The sequence below is a fragment of the Lissotriton vulgaris genome, chromosome 2_1 (assembly GCF_964263255.1).
Source record: "Lissotriton vulgaris chromosome 2_1, aLisVul1.2, whole genome shotgun sequence".
NCBI classification, from domain to species: Eukaryota; Metazoa; Chordata; class Amphibia; order Caudata; family Salamandridae; genus Lissotriton; species Lissotriton vulgaris.
This window is the reverse complement of record NC_141687.1, coordinates 922,435,065-922,459,129: the sequence shown is the minus strand read 5'-3', so window position 1 is coordinate 922,459,129 and position 24,065 is coordinate 922,435,065.

The following is a 24,065-nucleotide window of genomic DNA, read 5'->3' as shown; positions in this document are numbered from 1 at the left end:
CAGGGACAGACTGATTTGCATATAGCCAGGTTCTGAGCTGGGATGGGGCAGTGAGATAAATAACGGTGATGGATCAAGCCCTGATCTTTGGACTGGGTAAGAGTGGTCTGTTTAACTCAGACACTCTGTTCATCACCACCCCCTTTTCTAAATCGTTAAAGCAAATAAAGCCAGCAAATAGAAAGCCAGAAAATGTGAGTTACAAACCACAAAGCCAATGGTAAGCGAGAGGCAAAATGCATTCCTGGGTCAGCTTTCTGACTGTCCCCAAGATATTTTCTGGCATAGGCTTCGGCCTAATGAAACTGTATTGTAGTGCTCCCAGTGACATGTCATCATTTCATAACCTTATGCATATCTGAACTCAGGCTCTGAGCATAAGGAGTCCAATTTAATTCAGCAATAGTCATGTTCCTTGTGCAGAACTTCATGCCCTATGCAGAGATTTAGCAAAGGTGTCTTGGGCCCTAATGCAAGCAAGAACAACTTGCCTAATGCTTTCTGTATGCTAGTAAAAGATAGTGATAATTGCAGTGAAGTGGGCAACTTACACCCGTGGACCCTGATGCCACTGCACCCACAGCACTGTTGATTTCTATGCCTCTACTCTTGTACTGCTCTAGGTGCCTGATTTCACTTGACATGGTTAGTGTTAAAAGTGAGGAATTTGAGTACATTTTAATTATGGATCCCATAGATAGACTAGCTACTTTTAAAATATTTTCTATCTTCTGTTCCCACAGGGCAAGCTCGCGTCAGGGGCCTTGGATAGGGCAGGTTGTTTTGGAGTGCAGCATTGATTGAGTAGCCACAATAGCACCAGTAATGGTCCCTAAGGCCCTAGGGAGGTGTCACATGAGAATGTAGAACCTACTCCCACGAGCTAGAAATATGCTCTGTATGTTTCCAGACCACCATAGTGTTCACCATTTAACCACGTCTTTTCTGCGGTTGTCCATACGAAAAGTGCTGACACCGTGTGACACTCAGTGGCAACATTTGTGCTGGCAGGTAATAAAGCCCACGGCATCTAATGGCTTCACAATGAGATTTAGGCCAACCATGTCGCATAACTAAGGACCACTTTCGTTAGACCAACGAAAATCGACGAGAATTTTCAGAGAAACTGCACGCATCAGAGATTCATCAGATTCCTTCAGGTAGGTCTCCACCAACGTTGAAGATATGACGGGAGCTGTTCCCTGTGAAAAGCTCCCATCATATCTTCAAAGTTGGTGGAACCCTACTGCAAAATATATGTATTGACATCTGACACTGCGTACGGACAGTGTGAGAAGGGACATTTTCTTTTCTGTTTCCCAGCTTCCACATCAGCGGTTCCTGAACTGTATCTACAAATAAGTCACTATTTTTCGACTGCGAAAACTCACCACCTAATTGAGTAGAACGTGGGAGCACCTGGTTCCGATTTGTTGAAGTGTAAATAAAACCTAGCCTTGAAAAGGCATTTCCATCAACACCTGATTTAGAGGAAAGAAATATGTTTGTTAGAGGGTCGCGGGTGCGATGGAATGCACCCTCTGCCCGGCATCATGGCTGCTCTGAGAAGCCCAGGACAAAAGCGTAAGTCTGTTCACATAAAGAAGGCGATAAAAAAACACAGTCGTTTTTATCACTGTCAGGTTTTTCCAATTAGTCCCCGAAGAATGCAATTTCATGGATTTAGGAAGAAAGATGAGCATGGGAATTAAGCGTGAATGCTTCTGGCGGGAGCTCATGGGAAAGTCACTCAGAGATGTGAACTAGATTACCACGGTAAGATATTAGCTTTACGTCTTTTGTTTGTTGCACAGTTCTGCCAGTGTTCCCTTCAAAGACACGTAATTGTAAACTATTTATACACACAAAGAGGTAGTGTCACAAGCTACCGTATTTTAAACATGCACTAGTTCCCTGTATGTGGACATGTATTAACCATGTATATTAAATGTTTATGTAATATAGTTATACTGCATTGTTTCAAGTCGAGAGAAGTTTAATACATTTGCATTAACACGAAATAGTTCACATGTATGACGTAATTTCGATGAAACACGGATATTCAAGCAAAGCTAATCAAAAAATATTAATGCATGATATATAAAAATATACAATGGACTATACGTTACGTTTTGTTTAGGCATGTTATGATATTTTGAATTTGCAAAAATGCAACTTTTATCCAAATTTGGTTTCATGGCGGTCTACAAAAACCATCAAGATGTTTTTTCTAAGGTCAGAGGTCTAGAGGGAGAGCACTGAAAGGCAGGGCAGCTTCAGTTTTGAGGGTACATCCAACACATTTTGCTTAACAGAAGGAAGGTGCTATAAAAACAAATGCATATTCAGCCGTTTCAGCGCGGAAACGTCTGATTGAATGAATTCTGGAGATATAGTGGACCTGTGCCATTAATGGCTTGATGTTCCACCACAGGAAGCAGTTAAAACACATTTTTCAGTGTCACTGTACGAGGCGGTGAGAGAGGGAGAGAGCGATTACACAGGCGGGTGATAGTGCACGTGCAGTTATAGTATTATCTTTATCCATGTGAGCTACAACCACTTTTTTGTGATGTATGCAAATTATGTGGCACATGATTAATCAAATGTAAATTTAGAATTCTTTTCTAAAGTCAACAACCACAGAATAGGATTACTCCAGTGTCCCTCACCACTGTCCATTGTTTTACCAAAAATGTATTCCTTAAAGGTAAACAAAACCTAAACATTCTCAGGGCCAACACGAAGAGGTAACCACAGCCAATAGATCATGATGGTGTCCCACTAACGGGCTGCCCCTATTACGGGCTGCTGTCCAAGGGGCAGAGCTCCTGGTTTATCCAGTGATGTAGAACATCTGTAGCAGATGAGGGGCATCAAAACTGTAGGCTGTTTCCTATGATCGCTCCTCATGGCCGAATATTTTCTACTCGTCTAAATATTGCCATTTTCTTATAAAATTATTCACATTAACTTGTGTGCTTCGAATTATTTTTGCAAACAAAACAGGTGATGGACAGAATGTGGATCAATGTCACACATTCACCCCAGTCAAAAGATCTGGGCCCATATCCATCGTTTTTTTGCACTCCACACCACCCTGGGTTAGACAATGGCGATATGCAAATCAGCTCTGACCCTGTGCCCCATGGGAACAGTCCAGTCCGAACTACAAAAGCCATGTCCTTCCCAGAACGGAATCAAGCATGCGAGGACCGGACCGGTTTCGAGGTAACACCTCTCATCAGCCCGGCTAGCTTGACTCCAGTGGTGTGGAGTGCCTGGGACCCACGTCTGAGCATCCCCAGCGCACTTATGGCGGAATTTGCAAACAAAACAGGTGATGGACAGAATGTGGATCAATGCCACACATTCACCCCAGTCAAAAGATCTGGGCCCATATCCATCGTTTTTTTGCACTCCACACCACCTTGGGTTAGACAATGGCGATATGCAAATCAGCTCTGACCCTGTGCCCCATGGGAACAGTCCAGTCCGAACTACAAAAGCCATTATCCAGTCCGAACTACAAAAGCCATTATTTTTCAGCATTCATCTGGACTGGTGCAGGATTTCAACCAAGAGCAATCATAGCAATTTAAACATAATTTAAAGTCTGGCTGGAAGTGAATGAAGTGATTTAAGGGAATGGAATGTATCTATGTCTATTTATGTATATTTTCACTGAAAAAAAAAGTTAAAGTGACATTATATTTAGGTATGGTAATAATATCAGTCAGTCAGTCAAAAAGCTTTATTATCAGCTAAAAAACATAAAAGCACAAATTACAAAAATTTGAATAAAAACGTCGAAATACAACAATACAAAGTACTCATGGTATAGGACAATACTCTTAAAACAGTTTTAAATACAGCATTAAAAACGTGAACAGAACCTGTACAGTGAAAAACAAAACAGAAAAAGGCAAGAGCACAGTCCCTTTATGATTTAGTGTTAAGAACACCTTGGGGATTACAGTGATTACGGTAGCGCAGTTGTTACAGTTTGGCATTTTTTAATTTTAGCGCCTCTTGCACACCACATGGACAGAAGGTATCTACAGGTCACGAACACAATCAGCTGGGAGGCGTCATATTTCAATATTCTAAAAACTTCTCTATAATCCCTGAGACCCCTAAACTTGCATAATTGAATGATCCATTTAGCTCTGGCCTTGGAATAGAAAGGGCAGAAGAGCAGAACGTGCAGATCTGTCTCTTCGCTGCTTTCACACCCTGGGCACAGACTAGGTACTGTGGGGGCGGATGATCACTTATTTGTCACTGCCCTCACTGGGAGTGTTCCATGTCTAAATTGGACATATAATTTCTACGCCAGTGAGGGATAGATATCATCCAGGAATTTCTCCAGTTGATAATTATCCTTGACCATCAGAAATCTATCAACCCGCCTAAAGATGGATTTGATAATAACAAATCCATTTGATGTTGCTTGAGTACATTGACCAACAGCCTTCTGGGGGTCAGGGCACAAGTTTGCTCTTGAAAGAGCCACATATCTCCCCTACCTAGTGCATGGCAAAACTGCTTGACATGTTTTAGCCAGGGGATTTTTCCCACACCCCTTATGGTCAATAGATCCCTTAGGTTCACCCTGTAGCTTAGTAACAGAGACGTTTTAAGGCATGGGCAAAGTGGGCTCTGGCCCAGGGCCCCAGCCATTCAGGGAGCCCCCTGATATAGGCAGCTCTTTTCTGCAGAGAGGTCTGCCCTGATGACCTTGACCTAGTTCGTAAATAGATTGTTTTAAGTACTGTTTTCCTTTCATTTATGTTTTTTTTAACAACTGTTTTAATTAAATTTTCTCTTCATAATAAACACATACCAGGCACATATTGGTTTGTTAAGTTGCGACACGCAACAATAACTCACAAAGAAAAGGAATGACATTTCTGATATTTGTGTTATTTAAATCTTTCTGTGTCCAATGAATCCTTTAAAGTTTCACAGCAAATTATAGCACTTATATGACATCTTTTATATCTTGCCTGGCATCAGGCACATTGTCTTGGGTATATGTCTGTGGTGTCAGTGATGATGTTCCTAATACGTCTTACGTTGTGCAACTGTGCTGTGCCTGCATTTGTCACGATGTGCTACGTAACTGTGGAGGAAGGTGTTAACGAAACTGTGGCAAATAATACTTAACGGGTTAGGGATCTCAACTGTGAGGCTGGCACTTAGGTACCCTGGGAGCAACTATGTTGGTGTTAATGTCTGTCATTTGTGTTCTGGCGCTGGCTGCTATCTTGGCATTGGGGATGTTCATGTTTGCACTTATTCGGTGGGTTGGAATTCTTTACCTCACTCCTTTTTGCTTCTCCTCACCGCATGCTCACCCCTATGGAACGCACTCTTGAGGTGTATCATCTACAGGAGTCTGAGAGGATGTGGCATTCCCTTGTGTGTGGGTCAGTGTGGTTAGGATTACATCCCAACTTGTAGCGAGGGGGATCTTGTGGATCCCAGGCGTGTCCTCGCATCTGAGTGCAGTGCTTTCTGCTTTGGCCCAGTTTATCATGGAGCGTCTCCACATTATTATGAGCAGCGGGTCAGGGTCCTTCCATCTATTTGTGATTAGCCTTTTTCCTACTGCCAACCCCAGATTTAAAAATCTAGACATGGTTTTATTGTTGCCGCTTCTATTATATAAATGCAGAAGATATACGTGCCATTTAAACAGGAGTGTGTGACCAGTGCAGTGCGCCAGCACGTCGGCTACTGCCAACCAATTTTCTGTTAATGTGGGGCACTCCCATAGCATGTGTAGCAAATCTGCCTCTAAATGCATACACTTGGGGCATTTGGTGTCTAAATTATTGATTGCTCTTCGCTGGCGTGAGGTACGCTCCATGGGTGATATGGAATTGTATTCGTCGCAGGCGCGCATTCCTTGGAACCTGAGTTCAGCTCCCCAATACCGAGGTCCATTCTGTGTGTGAGCTGGCATCCTATATCTGACTCCCAGTGCTGGCGAGGGTCGATAGTTTTGCCGCCGTTTGATGCTTGAGGGATGCTGCAAACCATTTGACAAGGTGCCGAACTTGACCCATAACGTGCACGTATTGTATGGTGAGGTGTGTCTCTGGTTCGGTAGTCACATCTCCCCATTTGGCTGTTATCGACGCTAGTAGGGAGCTATGCAGTAGAAATTGGCCGGGATGTAATTTGTCTTCCTCCATTAGCGTTGTATATGGCACTAGTGTGCCCTCTCGATATATATCCCCCATGTCCTGAATTCTGGCAGTGAGCCAGCTTCTGAATTTGGCTGCTGTGGTTACTGTGTGACCTCTGGGTGTTCCCTCCAGAGGTAGGGCTGGAGCGTATGGTGGTTTTGTGGGTGATGTACAGTGCTCTATAGAAGCTCTTGTAGGTCGCATTCAACAGTAGTGAGTCTGGCGGCTTGGCATTTGAACATGGTTGGAATATTACCGTTAGCTCCAAGATCTGTAGTGGGGGTTGTGTTGTTGCTGTGTCGCCACCGTTGGGGACAACAAACCATCTGGCAACCCATTGTTTTTGGGCAGCTAAGTAGTTCTGTTCTAAGAGTGGAACTGCCAGGCCACCCTGGTACACCGGTAAGTAGAGTTTGCTGATTGCCACCCTGTGTCTAGATTTTCCCCATATGAAATCTTTTACACATTTTTCGAGTGGCAAAGAAGAAGATCGAATGGATGTAGTGTGGGAGATTTGTGAAATAATACAAAAACCTGGGCAGTATTACCATCATTACTATGGCCACTTTCCCTGTCACTGATAGTGGAAGCATGTCCTAAAACGCCATCTGGGAGTGGTCTGCAGTCAGTGCTCTGCCCAGGTTGTCATCTTCCAAGTCTTTTGGGCTTCTGTATATGCGGATGCCCATGTAGCGGAATGAGTATGTGCACCAACGGACAAGTGATCCGTCGAGCGCATACTCTGGGTCACCGCATTGTTCGCTGAAGGGATATAGAAAGGATTTAGTGATGTGTACTCGTAGTCCTGATAAAGAAGCAAAGTTTTCCAATATAGTTGCTAATCTCTGTGGAGTGCAGTGGATGTCTCTTATGTATAGCAAAAGATTGTCCGCGTACAAAGATATTGTGTATGTGCCGTCTCCTATCACAATGCCGTCTGGTATCTCTGTGTGTATTGCTTCCGCTAGTGGCTCAATCGCCAGTGTGAAGAGCAATGGAGACAGAGGGCAGCTCTGCCTAGTCACTCTTCGCATTTCTACGAGGCCGGATATGTAGGGGCCTGTTTTAACTTTCATAGTAGGGTCACTATACATGTTGAGAAAAGACTCCCCCAGATGCTATTTGTCTAGTGCGGAAAATAGGAATCCCACTCCAGGGAGCTGAATGCCTTCTCCAGGTCTAATATGAGGTAGCCTGCTCTCGTCCATTGGGTTTACGAATACGTGGAAATCCTAAATAAGCGCAGAAGGTTTAAGGGAGAGGTGTGGCTCTGCGGCCGGGGTGACTGACTCTGGCATCTGGGTATCACGGTTCGATCTCCGGGGCCTGCGGCAGATTAGCCCAGCACCATGGGACTCTGGGCAATAGCTTGCTTAATCTTCCTGATGGCCCCCAGCGCCTAGAGACACTAACGGGCGATGGTTCACGCTTTACAAATGTGGATTATTATTATTATTATTAAGGAGGTGCTTCTTGACGGTACAAACGCGTTTTGGTCATGGTGACCCTGGGAGGGGACCACCTGCGCCAGTCTATCTGCCAAAAGCTTTGCTGGTACTTTGAATCTATGTTAAGTAGGGCAAGCGGTCTTTCCTTTCATTTACTTTTAATGTGAGTGATGTGTGAGTCTATTACAGACATTTTGCAGAGAAACTATGTGTTTAAGTTTCATGCAGCGTTCATATAAAAGTGTCTTTTAGATAAAAACAGGACATAAGAGAAATGGCAGGGTGTCACAGTGTTTTTTCCAGTAATATTGGTGAGCGGCTGCTGTGTTACAATATTGAAAACACATATCACTATCCCTGAATATTAGGTGTAACCACATTTAGAATTTGGACGAGTGTGCCTGAGCACTTTCAGTGACTATGCCAAAGAGGGCATGAAAGAGCTGAAAATGGATCATGAATTCAAAATTGTCCCAAACAGGGGTTCCCAAAACACGTTTGGCCCAGGACCCCCAAAATCCTTAAGATGTCCCTGCTTAGCAACTCTGGAGTAGACCAGAGTCGCCTCCAATACAACAAAGGGCGATTGGAAATAACCTCCTATAAGGGAGCCAGACCCAAATCTAGCCGTAACGGAATCAAGGGTGTGCTCTGGGGAAGTCTCAATAGGCACCTAATGAAGCTGTGCTCAGTTATAGACAGAGAGGTGGGGTTGATGTGGCCCCATAGCTCTAACACCATAAAGTGCCCCGCCTCTCGCCTGAGCTTTGTATATTTCCACTGGTGGTCCCAAGGTTTTAAATGAGCACTCATTATAAACCTTTAAAATACCGCCAGAGGCTTGTGCCAACTTCATATTTGCCTTGGCCATGTGCGACCCCCATTCCATCTTGTGAGTGTTACCCCTAAATAATCAAAAGTGGAGACTCTTTCCAACACCGAGCCATCCAAGTGGGGGTGGGGGCAATTGGGTGCTTTAGCGTTGAACCCCATATATTTGGTTTTAGAGAAGTTGATCTCCAGATTTCTCGATCTACAAAAGGAGCAGAACGCCTCCAGTATTCGCTGTATACCCATAGAGGATTTTGATAGCAACAGGGTGTCATCAGCGAACATCAGGGCTGGTATCTTTAAGGCTGCTAAACTAGGAGAATCTAAATCCCTCGCCCCCAATAGGTGGTCAATAAAGCAACAAAGAAAAGAGCGTGGGGGCCAGCACGCACCCCTGTCTTACACCCTTTTCCACTGGGAACGGAGCTGAAAGCTCCCCATTCCTCCCATACCTCACCCTTGCAAAGGTGCCTTGATGTAGATGTTTAAAGAGTTGGCACAAGTATAATGGGGCACCAATCTCTAACAATATAGCCCAGAACTTATCCCTTTGTACCAGATCAAATGCAGATCGAAGATCTACAAAGATCAGGAACAAGCTACCAGGCCCCATAGTCACCGTCTTCCAGTAGACCAGTTGTAGTCTAAACAGTTGGTCGATGGTAGAGACCTTAGCACGAAAGCCCGCTTGGAGGGAGGTCAGGATGTGATTTTTCGTCCATTCAACACTGCAACCTCGTTAGTAAGAGGCGGGCGAACAGCTTCTGCAAGACGTCAATGAGACTAATAGGGCGGTAGTTAGCCGGGTCGAGTGGGGAAGCCTTTGTGTGGATGGGGATAATCTCTGCCCTCAACCAGGTTGGGGGGATTTCCATACCATGAAGAATGGCATTAAAGTATAGCCAGATATAAGGAACCCATACCTTCTGCTTGCTCAAGAATAGATCTCCAGGGATTCTATCCAATCCCGGAGCCTTCCCGGGAGACAAGCTTCTAAGGGCCGCCTGGATTACCAGCAAAGTGCAAGGTTGATAAACCGGGTCTTTTGCATCCAATAGTTCTAGAGCTGGTGTACTCTTCAAAGATGTAACTGGGTCTGCGGGAGATGGAATGTCGGTGTGGGAAAACAGGGGCTTAAAGTGGACTACCCAGAACTCTTTGCTCAGGTTAGGTATTATAGCAGACGTCCCCTCTAGCGAGCCTGTTCTAACCAGGTTCCAGAATGCCCTAAAGTCACGTCCGTCCAAGGCTTCTTTTATACTTGCCCATCTTAGAGCCTCCCAATCGGACTTGGTCTCTGTGATTATACTTTTATAATTGAGTCTAGCTACTCTAACACTCTGCACAGAGCCAGACTTCACCTCCCTGACAAGCGCAGATTTAGCCACCCTACAGGTTTTGTTGAAATAGTGGGCCTGATTTTTTGGCCGTGGCCTCTTGTTACCTGCGGTATAGAAATAGTAGAGATTAGGTTAGTGTGGATGTGCTTAAACACATGGAAATAGGGTTGATCATAATCAGCAATCGGGAGTTCAAAAGCTACTGCTAGGGAACAGGCAGCGTGTTGAGTTCTGCTATTTTATCGGGAGCTAGCGCAAACTTAATCCACCTGATACGTCTGCCACCCGCAGCTGTAATTAGGTTGGAGTCAGCATGGGTCTCCCGCTCCCCTAGTCTATAATGGTATCCTAGTGTGAATTTTAGTCCTAGTGACAGAAGATTATGGTCACTGTCTACCCTTTGGATTACGCTAAAGGCCTTAATTTGGGCCCAGAATTCTATATTGACCATTATATAGTCAACGGTTGGGCTTTCCCCCACTCTATTATAAATACTCTTACCTGGGACGTCGGGACGAAGTCTGCCATTGCAGGCTCTAAGAGAGTGGGTTACTAAGAGCTTATTGCTCTGAAAAGCCAACGGCGTCAAGCTTTTTACCGAGTACATAGCGCACTCCTGTATGTGCCAAATGGAGACCTCCTCTAAGGTTACAGAGGTGATCCCAGCCAGGGGTTCAAAATGGCAATTGAAGTCGCCCCCGATAATTCTATGTGTCGGTGAGGAAAAAAGGGAAAGAAGTTCATCCAGAACCTCTAGCATAAGGGGGGTAGGGCGCAAATAGATATTAATGACCACCACCGTCGAACCATCCAGATATTTAAGGGAAATGCAAAGAATATCCGAGGAATGGGAATCTATTACTTTCACTGAACACCCCAAATGTGTGGCCACCCAAATGCATAGTCCCCCGAGGGTCTTCCCCGGGGGCCCTGTACAGCAGGTATGTAGAATGTAGCAAAACCCACCCTTGTGGGGACAGTCAGCATCTAAGTCTCTTGGAACAAGCACAGGTGGTATTGATCCATCAACTCGCTCCATTCTGGGTTTGATAGCTTAGATCCTAACCCTGCTAAATTCCAGGACCCTATTAGTGATCTACGGGGTTCAGCCCGTAGGGGACTAGGCAATATGGGTGAAAGCACATTATTAGAGGGAGTTCCTACAAGGTTATCCGTCTCAGTGCCATCTCCTAAAGGGCTTGAGTTTACACTTAGATTTATTGAGGTTGTTATCATTCGCTCTTCCTCAGTCCCTATGACCACTTGGGGTGGGCCCTCCTCAACCCTCTCGCCCACCTCCATAGGGCACTGACTACTTTGGGGTCCATTTCGTTAAACCTTAATGGGTGGAGCAGTCAATCTACATTATTCAAGGCGCTAAATCTATTAACTACAGGTATGTTATATTCTACCTCCTGTCCACCTTGATGGAAGTAAGTCAGTCCAAAGCCCCCCTGTGCTAATTCCCGTGGATAAAAATACCCCAGGGGGAGTGGATTGATTGCACCTAGTTGACAAGGTCCTCCTCAATCAAGGATATGATTGACCACTCTGGGATCCCTGAAGTTAACAATCACACAATCCCCTCCAATGTTTTGGGGTTTAGTCCCCTACCAGCTAATTCTTCTGGCAAATTCAATTCCCCCCTGGCCCTCTCTCATTACTGGTCTATATGTGTTCAGCCAAAAGATAATTTTATTCTTCAGCTCGGGGAATGTTTCACCTCGCTCACCTGACAGCAAAGGAACTCCAGTTAATACCACTACGTATCGAGAGGCCTAGGGAGGTAACTGGGGGCAGAGTAGTGTTTGTTGAAATCCGTAGCTAGGGGATTTCATAGCCGGCTTTTGAGGCGCCCGGTCCCGAGCCCAATCTGGCAGTTGTTTTCTAGTAGCTTTTGGGTTAGAAGTGGATCTTGAGGGCTGGAGGAAGCTGTGTCAGAGTGCTCCCTAGGTGGAATAGCAGGACCCGGAACACTGGTGTTAGGGATACGTTTACACATATTCATTAAAACCGGTCCTTGTGCCGGGTTGGCTGATCGAGAGCCTTCACCTGGACTTGGACCTTGGATTACCTGATTAGTATTACCCAAGGTCAGTTTCAGAGTGTTGCTCCTGGTAGAAATGGGTAGCTGATCTCCTCCCCTCTTAATATTTATTAGTGAAACAACTTTATCAATTCTACTCATCAAGATTTTAAATTGAGAATTGATAAGCTGTTCCATTTGTGCTTGGAAATACATTAATAAGTGGGTGGCCCAAACCGGGGGTGTCAGAGTGGAAAAGGGAGGACTTGGGTCAGACTGGGTGGTATCCAAGGGAGCTATAGATGTCTTAGACAGTTTTTTATGAACTTGTAATGTATAGGCATTTATATAGCGCACTACTTACCCGTAGGGTCCCAAGGCGCTTCGACCGCTGCGAAACCCTTCCTGACTTCCCTGAGAGATGGTCCCTATTGGGTATCTCCAGGGTGAGACCAGGCATCCCCGGCGGTCTGGTGGGGCCGTTAGTGAAGATGAGGCAAGCTAATGCCCAGAGTTGCCGAGTGTGATCGCTGATCAGAGTGGGCACCGAGGCGAGAGAATTATCGAGTCCGCTGACCCTGGTCCAGAAACCTGCCGCGCCGGGAATCGAACCCTGGTCCCGGGCCGTCCTCTGCTCTCGGGTCTGCCGCCTCTAACCAGTGAGCCACACTACTTCGGTTTCTTGTTTTCGGGGCGAACCTTGGGTACCTTTTTAGCCACCCGGGGAACTATAGATGGTACTTGGTTGGCAGGAGAGCTATCATCTGGCACGGTCTGCGAGCATGGGAGCTCAGCAAAGGAGGACACTAGCATCGAGTCAGAGGAATTAAAGTGGCTAGAGAAGCATTCCCGGTTGGTGAAGGGGGAGCATAGCTGGTGTAAGTGAGAGACGTCTTTCAGTGTTTTCTATAGCTGTTGCGACCACCACTATTGTTTTTTGTAACATTTTATCAATAGCCATTAAACTCGGACTGGACTTGTTAACGCTTTTTTTTGCCATGTGAAAGGGTGGGAAATTGGAGGAATAGTTTTGCCCACGGTACTAGGCGTGAATATCTTAAATGTTTGGAATAACAAGACACCAAGTTTCATGTTCAAGAATTTAAAAAAGAGGTAATCAGTTAAGTTAATAATAATAACACCCTAAAAACACAGTATCAATGATCTATATGAACTAATCACAATTAAGTCTAGCATTGACTGAATATAGAAATTATTACCACAATAAAAGGTCCCAATCCAGTCTCTGACCGTCCAACCAAAGGTAGGGACCCAGCCCGGCCTCCTTTGGCCCCTGACGGCCACAGACCGCCCGCCCTTTGCCCAGGCTTGTTCCGGCGCCGCCCTCGTGCGTCACACGTTGAGGGCACCATCCTGGCAATTGCAAGGGCTGACGCGGGTGACGAGATCCCGCAAGAGCGCACTGCCTCCTGGGAATTGTAGTCCCGGGCAGTCCTGCACTCCGCGGTGGAGGGTCAGGTAAGTCGTCACGAGCAGCAGGGGAAATCCTTGTACCAGGCTTGAGCTTCACAGTTCATTGGCTGCAAACAAAGGGTCCCCGGTAAGTCTTGTGGCAATATGGCAATTACGGGCATCCCGCGCAGCGGGCACCCTGCTGGCAATTTCAAAAGCGGACGCGGGTGACGAGATCCCGCAAGAGTGCAAAGCCGCCTGGGAATTGTAGTCCTGGTTAGTCTTGCGCTCCGCAGTGGAGGGGCGGGCAAGTCGTCACGAGCAGCAGGGGTAATCCTTGTACCAGGCTTGAGCTTCACAGGGTGTTGGCGGCAAACAAAGGGTCCCCGGTAAGTCTCCTGGCAATATGGCAATTACGGGCATCCCGCGCCTCGGGCGCCCTGCTGGCAATTTCAAGGGCTGACGGGGGTGACGAGATCCCGCAAGAGAGCACTGCCTCCTGGGAATTGTAGTCCCGGGCAGTCCTGCGCTCCGCGGTGGAGGGGCGGGCAAGTCGTCATGAGCAGCAGGGGAAATCCTTGTACCAGGCTTGAGCTTCACAGGTCGTTGGCGGCAAACAAAGGGTCCCTGGTAAGTCTCATGGCAATATGGCAATTACGGGTATCCCAGCCGCGGGCGCCCTGCTGGCAATTTCACGGGCTGACGCGGGTGACGAGATCCCGCAAGAGCACACTGCCTCCTTGGAATTGTAGTCCCGGGCAGTCCTGCGCTCTGCGGTGGAGGGGCGGGCAAGTCGTCACAAGCAGCAGGGGACATCCTTGTACCAGGCTTGAGCTTCAAAGGTCATTGGCGGCAAACAAAGGGTCTCCGGTAAGTCTCCTGGCAATATGGCAATTACGGGCGTGTTTTTTTTAAAGAAAGAAGTAGAGGAACGTACTGAAATAATTTTTTTAAGTAGGGGCACGCCGGGCCCTTCCTATCCCGCCCACTTCTACCACTGATCTGGATGCAAAAAATATCTTGCTTTGTATCAAAAAACCTTACAAATTTATTGAAAGACCCAAAGGTTAATGGGACATGATATTTAGGAGAAAATGTCACTCAAAAAACATGTTTAATCAAGCACAACCACTGAAATTCATCAGTTAAAGGTCTCTCAAGCAGCTTTCACTTGTGCACTAAAGCAACTATAACTTTGGCACCACCATGCACACTTTTGTCATTGATTATGCCATTGTTGCAGTGATGTTATCAATGATGTAATAGAATGTGTCTTCATTGATGTAATATGTGGGGTAATTATCAGTGTATGGCGAGGGGGCGAGTTATAGTTAATGAATATAAGGGGTGTCATTTTGAGAAAGGCAGAGCTACTAACTTTGTCAGAGGGCCAGAACATCAAAATATAAAAGGTGGGCCTATTGGCTTCATGAAGGGGTTCGCATATATAGAGTACATGTATTGTCTTTGTCAAAAAATCACTAATTATTATGATGAATGCATATGTCATTAATTCACACAGTTCAATGTTTAATAAAGGTGATTATCATAAAAAAACTGGAATAAAGCTTTATTTATAAAAATCATTAACATGTCTTTGAGTCTTTTTAAAACAATTTTCAAGCTATAGAGTGCAGCCACAGAACCTACCGCAAGGAGGACTCTGCACTTCAACTGCAGATCATAGAGCTCCAGCCAGGAGTGCTATAAAACGTTTTATACGCCCGTCTGGGGGTAAGGATTTAATGACCCAGAAGACTTACTGTTATTTTATGTTGCTGTGGGGATGCTGGAATCCTTTTTTAAAAATATATTTCGTTATTAAGTTTTTGAAATAAGAGGAAAAACTGTGTACTTAAAGCTTCTAAGTCTGACAGATGTGCACATAACAATAGCTCGTATTAGGGTTCAGTGTCAGTAGTTTCAGTTTATACCCCCAGAAGAAAGTTGCATAGGTGATGTAAGTCTTCTCTGGATCTGAATGCCCCATGTCAAAAGCATATCCATAACTTGCCATTAGTCCCTTCCGCCCCAAAAACAAATGTAAAGGGAGCAATGCGCCAAGCCAGTCAGTAAGATCGGTTACCACAAGTATAAAGATATGCCCAACAAATTCACACTATCTCCACATCAATGCAGCATCCTACCCTTCCTGTTCGGGCATTAGCTTATAGGGTGTGATCCTGTCCATTATTCAGTGTTGCAGTCAGGGCCCTCTACCAGGTATGCTTACCAACTGTCCCCAATGTCGTGCAGCAGTGAAGCCAGGGGTAACAACTTGGGGTAAGTGTTTAGTTGATCTTTACAGAAAATGAAATTGTCTAGCCATTCCTTGACTTTGGGAGCACTCCCCCTCTCCCATATACATGACACCCTTTGCTTTCCCAAGTTTAGCCCCAATGAGATGAGCTTCCTGTAGGGGGCCTCAATTTAGTCTGCGTATCCCAGCAACAGCATGACCGGGGTGAGATGTATATTTGTGTCTATCATGCGTGACAGGGCGGCTGACCCTTTAAACCAACAGTCTTGTACCACCGCACAATCCCATGCAAGATGCAGGAAGTCTGCCCCTTCGCTTTTGCATCTGGTGTGGCAATCATCAGGTCGTAGCTTGTGTCTGTTGAGTCTCACCGGAATATAAAAAACATGGTGTATGTATTTGAAATGTATGATACGCAGATGATTACTGCTGTTATCACACCTGTTTGTTTACAACAATAGAGCCATTGCTTATCTGTGAGTGGTGTGTCCAGCTTCGATTCCTAGCCAGCTCATGAGCCACTCTGACTTCCAGGGCGCTCCACCTAGGCTCTAAGGTAGAGCAGAGAGACCATATGTGAGGGTTCGAAAGCCTACAGTAACATATGTAGTGCATGTGGTGTAGGGGGGTCCTGGAGGAAGGTAGGAGTGACTGCTTTCACATTGTGTCTAAGCCTAATACGTAAAAAAAAATCTAACAGTGTAAACTTCTTTCCGTGGAGCAATTCCTTGCATATATTTTATTTCTGAATCTCACCACGTCAGTGGGTCATTTAGTGGAAATCTAAAAGTGTTGGGAGTCAGAGGAAACACCTGTGACTTGCCCCAGTTGATAGTCACCCGAGACCTCCCCAAAGCGGATAATCTCCCAGAGGATAGGATTTAGACAAATTTGTGGGTCTCAAATGTGAAGGGCAAAGTCATATGCATTGAGCAAAACTAGCAGATGTAGCATACAATATTGCAGTGCGTACTCCCTGTGATGCTGCTGGAGTTTCACAGCCAGAGGTTCAACTGCCAGAGCAAATAGGAGGGGTGACAGAGGGCACAGCTGCCTGGTGCCACAAGAGATCTTGATCTGTCAGGAGTAGCAAACAATAATTTGTACAGTTGCTTGCAGCCGACAATACAGCAGGGCTACCAGGCCAGAAAAGAGGGGGAAATCCTATCTGCTATAGAACTGTAAACAAGTGGTCCCATTCTTAAGAGTCAAAAGCCATGGTGGCATCTAAATTAACCGCCTCTGCAGCCAACTTGGGGTCTATATCCTGTCTCAGCACAAACAAGGCGCGTAAATTATTGGAAGTAGCGCTTCCTGGAATGAATCCCGATTGGCCCATTAGGACCAATCCTTCCATTAATAGGCTGAGTCAATTGTACAGAACATTCACCATTATTTTCTCATTGCAATTGATTAAGGATATTGGCCAATAGGCCTTGCATTTCCTGTCGGTTTTTCCCGGTTTGAGAGGGGAGGTCATAGCCTCGTGCATAGAGAGTGGGAGGATTCCATTAGCATTTGCTTCTGTGTAAACTTGCTACGGTTAGGAACTAGAGTTCCTGCATAACATCTATGAAAATCCAACAGAAGGCAATTGGTCCTGGCACGCAGCCAGATTGCAGTTGCATAATGGTTGCCCATATTTCATCTTCCTAATTGTCCATAGTGAGGGACTCTCTTTGTGTATCGCTAAGCCAACCCAAAGCTATATCCTCCAGGTAGGGGGTGAAGTTGAGTGTGGAAAAGTAAGCGTAGAAGGCAATAAGGATGTCCTCTGTGAATCTCTGTAAGGAGTATATAACAAAGGTAGTCACTGCATCAAGTGTTTTCTCCTGAATCAGGATAAGACACCTTTTTACAACAGATCAGCGCCGAACTCAGCGCCCTACTCAAGAAACCTACAGCGGACCCCACCGAACTCAAGAATTACCGCCCCATCTCGCTCCTCCCTGTCCCAGCCAAAGTCATCGAGAAGACCGTCAACAAGCAGCTGGCCGCCTTCCTCGAGATTAATGGATCCCTCGACCCCTCACAGTCTGGCTTCCGAGCCAACCACAGCACCAAGACCGCCCTCATCGCTGCCACCGATGACATCCGAGCCCTGATGGACAACGGAGAAACAGCGGCCCTCATCCTCCTAGACCTCTCTGCGGCATTCGACACTGTCTGCCACCGCACCCTAGTGCAGCGCCTCAGCAACGTCGGAATCCAGGAGAAGGCACTGGAATGGATCATCTCCTTCCTCGACGGAAGAACACAGAGAGTCCGTCTACCACCGTACAAGTCAGAGGCCACCGAAGTCATCTGCGGTGTCCCTCAAGGATCCTCGCTGAGCCCCACCCTCTTCAACGTCTACATGAGCCCCCACGCAGCCATCGCACGCCAACACAACCTCAACATCATCTCCTACGCTGACAACACCCAGCTGATCCTCTCCCTGACCAACGACCCCGCCGCCGCCAGAGCCAACCTTCACGAAGGGATGAAAGACGTAGCCGAGTGGATGACGACCAGCCGCCTGAAACTGAACTCAGACAAGACGGAAGTCCTCATCCTGGGTTCCTCGCCCTCCGCCTGGGACGACTCCTGGTGGCCCCCCGCCCTGGGCAGCACACCCAAACCGACAGACCACGCACGCAACCTGGGCTTCATCTTGGACTCCTCCCTCACCATGACCAGACAAGTCGACGCCGTCTCCTCGTCATGCTTCAACATCCTGCGCATGCTACGGAAGATCTTCCGGTGGATCCCCACCGAGACCAGGAAGACGGTCACCCAGGCCCTCGTCACCAGCCGACTGGACTACGGCAACGCCCTCTACGCTGGAACCACCGCCAAGCTTCAGAAGAGACTCCAGTGGATCCAGAACGCCTCAGCCAGACTCATCCTCGACATCCCACGACACAGCCACATCTCCGGACATCTGAGAGACCTGCATTGGCTCCCCGTCAACAAAAGAATCACCTTCCGCCTCCTCACCCACGCACACAAAGCCCTACACGATCAAGGCCCTAGCTACCTCAATAACCGCATCAACTTCTACGCTCCCAAACAACATCTCCGATCAGCCAGCCACGCCCTCGCCGCCGTCCCCCGCATCCGAAGAACGACAACAGGAGGAAGGTCCTTCTCCTAACTGGCCGCCAAGACCTGGAACTCCCTACTGACCGACCTGCGCCTGACCCAAGACCACCTTTCCTTCAGGAAGAAGCTCAAGACCTGGCTATTCGAGCAGTAGCAGCACTCCCCCCCCCCTAGCGCCTTGAGACCCTCCGGGTAAGTAGTGCGCTATATAAATGCCTGTGATTGATTGATTGATTGATTGATTGATCACAATTTGTGGTATTAAATTGAACGAGGGCAGGACACACCTGCGTGTGTGGACCACCCCGTCCAATATTCACGGTCCTGACGAAAACCAAAGAATTTTTAAATGGTTGAAATATGTAGACCTAATTTTTTCTTTATCACATAGCACACTTCGCTATTTTTAAACTTATTACACTTCTTGAGACACCAAAGCCTTCCTAATTAGGCACAGGTGCCACACTGGTTTTATAAGGGTTCAAGCACTCAAGAATAAAGTCTTGGAGTGAGTAGTTTTGGCTCTTTTTTAACACACGTATCACTGTAATTTTTTGCACATATAAAAGAAAAAGTAACCCGCTCCACTGTAGTCAGGTGTCGCAGCACACCCTATGGGCATTCAGCCTATGGGGTGGGACCCCGATGATGAAGCATGTCACCAACTAGGTTGGTGAGTGAGGGGTCTTCTTCAAGGACATGCACTGTCCGATAATGGGTTGGGGCAAACTGTGCTAACCTGAGCTTCTTGCTCTAGAATCAGAAAAAACTCTTTTCTGTATTTCTCTCCAGGGGGTACTCCTCCATTATTGCTACAATCTCTGTAAGGACCCATCAGCTTCCTCCACCTCCAAATCATAATTGGAGAACCTGGGAGTGTGCACAGCCTCAGCCAAATATCTTCCCGGCAGCACACCCTCACCATATTGACACATGCAGCAGTATTTAGTGTGAAACAGGCATTCCTGCTCTTCCTCTGATTGATATTCAGAGATCAGATCGCAGATTTTGGCTTGCATCTTTCCAATGGGTGCAATCGCAATGTAGGCCTTGGTTATCTTAATATCTGCTTCTATTCACTGAACTGTCCCCCGTATGTCACGCAGAAAGCCACTGCCCTTTGCAATGCAAATACCCCACAGTGTTACTTTAAATGCCCCCACACCATAGTCAGGGTCGGTACCAAGTCCAAATTCCTAGTAAAGAACTTGCATATCTCTAATAAGGTAATGGTTGAGAGTCTCCATGACTGATAAAGGGAAACAGATATCAGTGGTCTTAGTTGCAGCAATACCGGGGAGTGGTCGGAATATATGCCCGCAAGATGCTCCGCTTTAATGAGCCAGGCCAGAGACCTCGTGAGAGGAGCCAGTAGTCAATGCATGACCAGCTGGAATGTACACTAGAGTGGAATATTCCCTCTTTATGTGCAGGATAAAGTGCCCTCAAAGCATCCAGAAAAGTGTGGTCTGTCATGAAATAACCTAAATATTTCTCCGCCCTGCTTCGAGGAACTGGTATGCTGTGGGATCAGTCCATGTAGGAGTCTAACCTATATTAAAATCTCCTCCCCAGATTAAGTGCATGGAGCCAATATCTAGGATGAGTCTCCATAGTCTGTCAAAAACAAAGTGTTGTCGGGGTTGGTGCCATAGCATTAAACCAACATGATGGAATATGAAGCAAGGCGTCCCCACATCATACAGTAGCATCTCTGCGGGTCTTGAATGGACCTGAGGGAAAGTATGGAATGCTTTTTTAAAATCGGGAGGGCTATTCCCCTGACATAGGTAGAGTATGAGGCACAGCACCTGTGGGCAGCCCAAATTGTCGCACAGTTGGCTGGTACGGCTGGGTCGAGGCGTGTCTCCTGCATCATCACAAATTTAATGTTGTGGCTGACTTGGTACCGAAGTATGCCTCTGTGTTTGCGGGGGTCTTGCAACCCTCGCATGTTGCCGGTCAGTAGATTGTAAATGGGGCCATGAGGAATGTGTGGCACAGCCATGGATAAAGGATTGCATTTATGCCATCGCCCTGGGGGTTCAAAACAGTGCATACTTGGTGAAGAACAACTACATAGCAGAGGAGGGCAGTAAGGTGCACAAGAAAACCAATACTTTCTGATCCCATCCCTACCCCCACCCACACCAGTGACCCAAATCAACAGGCCAATACAATACTACCTTAATACAGAACCATAGGAAAAGATAGGTCGCTGCCTGCCATCGCGCAGAAGTTGGGGAAGCACGTTAAGAGAGATGCACCAGTTTTTCAGCCAGAGTAAAAAGAATTAGCAGGGAACGGGTGTGAGCAGGATGTAGCAAAATAGGGGGAGAGAAAAGCCAATAGGGGTAACAGATGTGGGCTTTCTTAAACTCCAATGGCTGTGAAATCCCAATGAGACTATTTGGAAGAGAAAAAACAAGGGTGGGTGTGTTCCATGTCCAAGTATAGCCAGACAGGCCATGTTTGCCTTGACAGGGCGGGAGGCCCAGTTGTGCTTCCATTCCGATTAGGCCATCTTCAGTTAAAGGCATGAGTAGAAGGTGGGGGAAAAAGGAATAGAGTTAATTTCACATTAGGGCAGAGGTCTTCAAAATGTTTGATGCCGAGACCCCCTTGTCAAATTTTTTAAGCATAAGGACCCCCTCCTGACAAAATATTTTCTAGAATCTGGTACTCCTCATCATTGACAACCATAAAGGTCCCCAAATCCCACACAAAATAATTTTTACAGTGAGGCAATAATATTAAACTGTGTTTAGCAAACCAAGGTCATTGAGCGTGGGGGCATGGTCAAAGGTGTAGCTAAAAACAAAGGGCATCATTTATGAGGAATTGGCGTAGGGCAGCGACCCAAGTCTTCTTTCTGCACTGCCCTACGCAAATGTGAAAGGGCAGAAATGCACCACATTTATGAAATATGGTGCATTCCTGTCCTTTCTCCTTGGTTTGGCACACAAATTGATGACTAGCACCAACATAAATGCTAGCAAAAATGGGGTCACCCAAGAGGTCTAAAGGACCAGGTCATAATTGGTATGGGAAACAAGTGGTCCTTGACTATAGTTTAGGTTATCAATCAATGAAAAACATCAATTATTTAGCCAACATATGTGGTTACTACCTGCAAAATAAAGAGAGAACCAAATGCATTCACATATATCAAACAGTACCCATGGTAAAGTTTTTCAACGTTTCGACCCTGACGCTATAGGGGTGAGTCTACTCCTCACCTACGGGTCTTCCTCAAGACGGGGGAAAGGGGACCTATAAAGATTTCAAAGAAATGGAGAGTCCCCAGCAGGACGGTGGGCCACCGTTTAGTGGTTAGCCCAGAACATTCAAGGTCTCCAAAGTAAATTCAATATACAATTTTGATACTGGTAGTCAATCCCAAATAGCCGCTGTCATGTTCAGCAGTCTGAGAACTCGAGAAAGTAAAGGCGTGTGAGGCAGAGTATCCTCTGATAGTTCATTAGGTCCGTAGTCACTGGCGGGGCTCAGTCGAACACACCCCTATAGCGCCAGGGTTGAAACGTCAACGTTTACCACCCAACGTGGGCCTGCTCCCCGCTGCTGTTCTCCCACCACCCCCTGCAGTTTTGGAAACCTCACAGATGATGAACTCACTGTGCTGTGTTGTAAAGGAATAATAATTTGGTTCTAACTAACGTCAGGGGCAGGCCTCCACCTTCAACAAGTCTAATCTAGACTTGGCTTATCAAATGATTGAAATTGATCTATTTTTCAAATTTCCACCTATACTTCTGTTTGTTTCTTTCCACGAGCACTCTCTTTACACTTTCTTCATTCACCACTTGGCTGTAACCAGGTGACTAAACTGAATATTGTATTTAAACATAATTTTTTTAAAAAATTTTAAAGTTTGATTTATTGAGGAATATAAAGGGGGGAATGAGGGAGGGAGTGAAGGGGAAGAGTTACAATAAGCTGATGGAAGAAATAAACAATATAATAATAATTTCATAAAAAGTAAGCATTACAAGCATGAAGAATTATGAACATATCATAAGAGTACAATTATTATAAATAAAACACAGTATATTGAGACTTAATAATTATAGAAATCAAATAAAAAGAAAAAATAGATAATAAGAAAATCAGAAAATCATGGGGGTTTGCGAACTTCATTCGTGTCAGGATCAGGAGTAGGATAAACAGGGGTAGAGGAAGAGAGGTAGGTTACCAAAGGAAGCCAAAGCAGGTCACGTTTGATAGCTAGGGAGACGGGAGATACATAATTGGTGTCTAAACAATGGTTAAAACAGATTGCATTCCACCAAGACTGATATGAAATATTTGCAGCTTGTTTCCAGTTAGAAGTGACAATATGAAAGGCTACAGCAATGAAAAGGTCAAGTAGGGGATATTGATGGGGGGAGTGAAGGAGGTCTGATGAGAGGGAGCCAAGAAAAACTAGTGAAGGTGAAAAGGGAACCTGAAATTGGAAATATTTTTGTATTTGCCACCATACCAACTGCCAGAATTGGGAAGTGGGAGGGCTTTCGAACAACATATGCTTAAGATCAGCAGAAAGGCAGGGACAAGACCAACAGGTGGAGGAAGTGTCAGGTGAAAAACGGGATAAAGCAAGTGGAGTGAATAAAGTTCTGTGATAAATGAAAAATAAAGTTTGGGTAGTGTTAGCAGCTCTAGAGGTCTTATGAAGTTCAGTCCAAATTTTATCCCAAAAAAGTACAGGCCAGTTCTGAGAAAAATCCAACTCCCATGCAAGTTCAGTGTGAGATTTCAGTCTATCAGTAGTAGAACGGAAAGAATTATATGAAGCGGATGCAGAAGGAGAAGACTCCAGTAAAAGGGAAGTGGATCTGCTATCTAAAGGAACATCGTTGGAAGGTGAAAGAGATTGAAGATAGGAGAGCAAGACTGGATGAAGGGTAGTGTATTGCGAACAGGCAGAAGTAGGCAAAGAGAAAAGAGATTGAAGATCTTGGAAGGAGAGAGGCGTATTTTGAGAAAGTAATTGAGAGATCCAACATATTCCTCGAGAGTGCCAAGTTTTCCAATAAATGGTACGATTACGGACCTTGAGAAGAGAGTTATTCCAAATCGGTTGTTCATGAATAGATAGGAGAGATGGATAGAAATATGTTAGATAAGGAGAAAGAAGATTACGAGAATGTGAAAGAATAGGTGAGCGGAGACGGGTTGGAGAAGACGTAAAGGACAAGAATTCATGAAAGGTAAGAGGAGAAATGAAAGAGGATTCCATATTTAGCCAGACAGGAGGATAATGAAGCAGAATAGATGAAAACCAGCGAGTCGATTGCTTCAGGGAAAAAGCACGGTGATACTGTTTGAAATAAGGAAAACGGACTCCGGATTGAGCTTTGTCCTTACGCAGAGAGGCAAGAGCTATTCGAGGACGTTTCAGTAATAAAGAGTCAATTTTCTTAAAGAAAGAAAGAGGAATGTGTA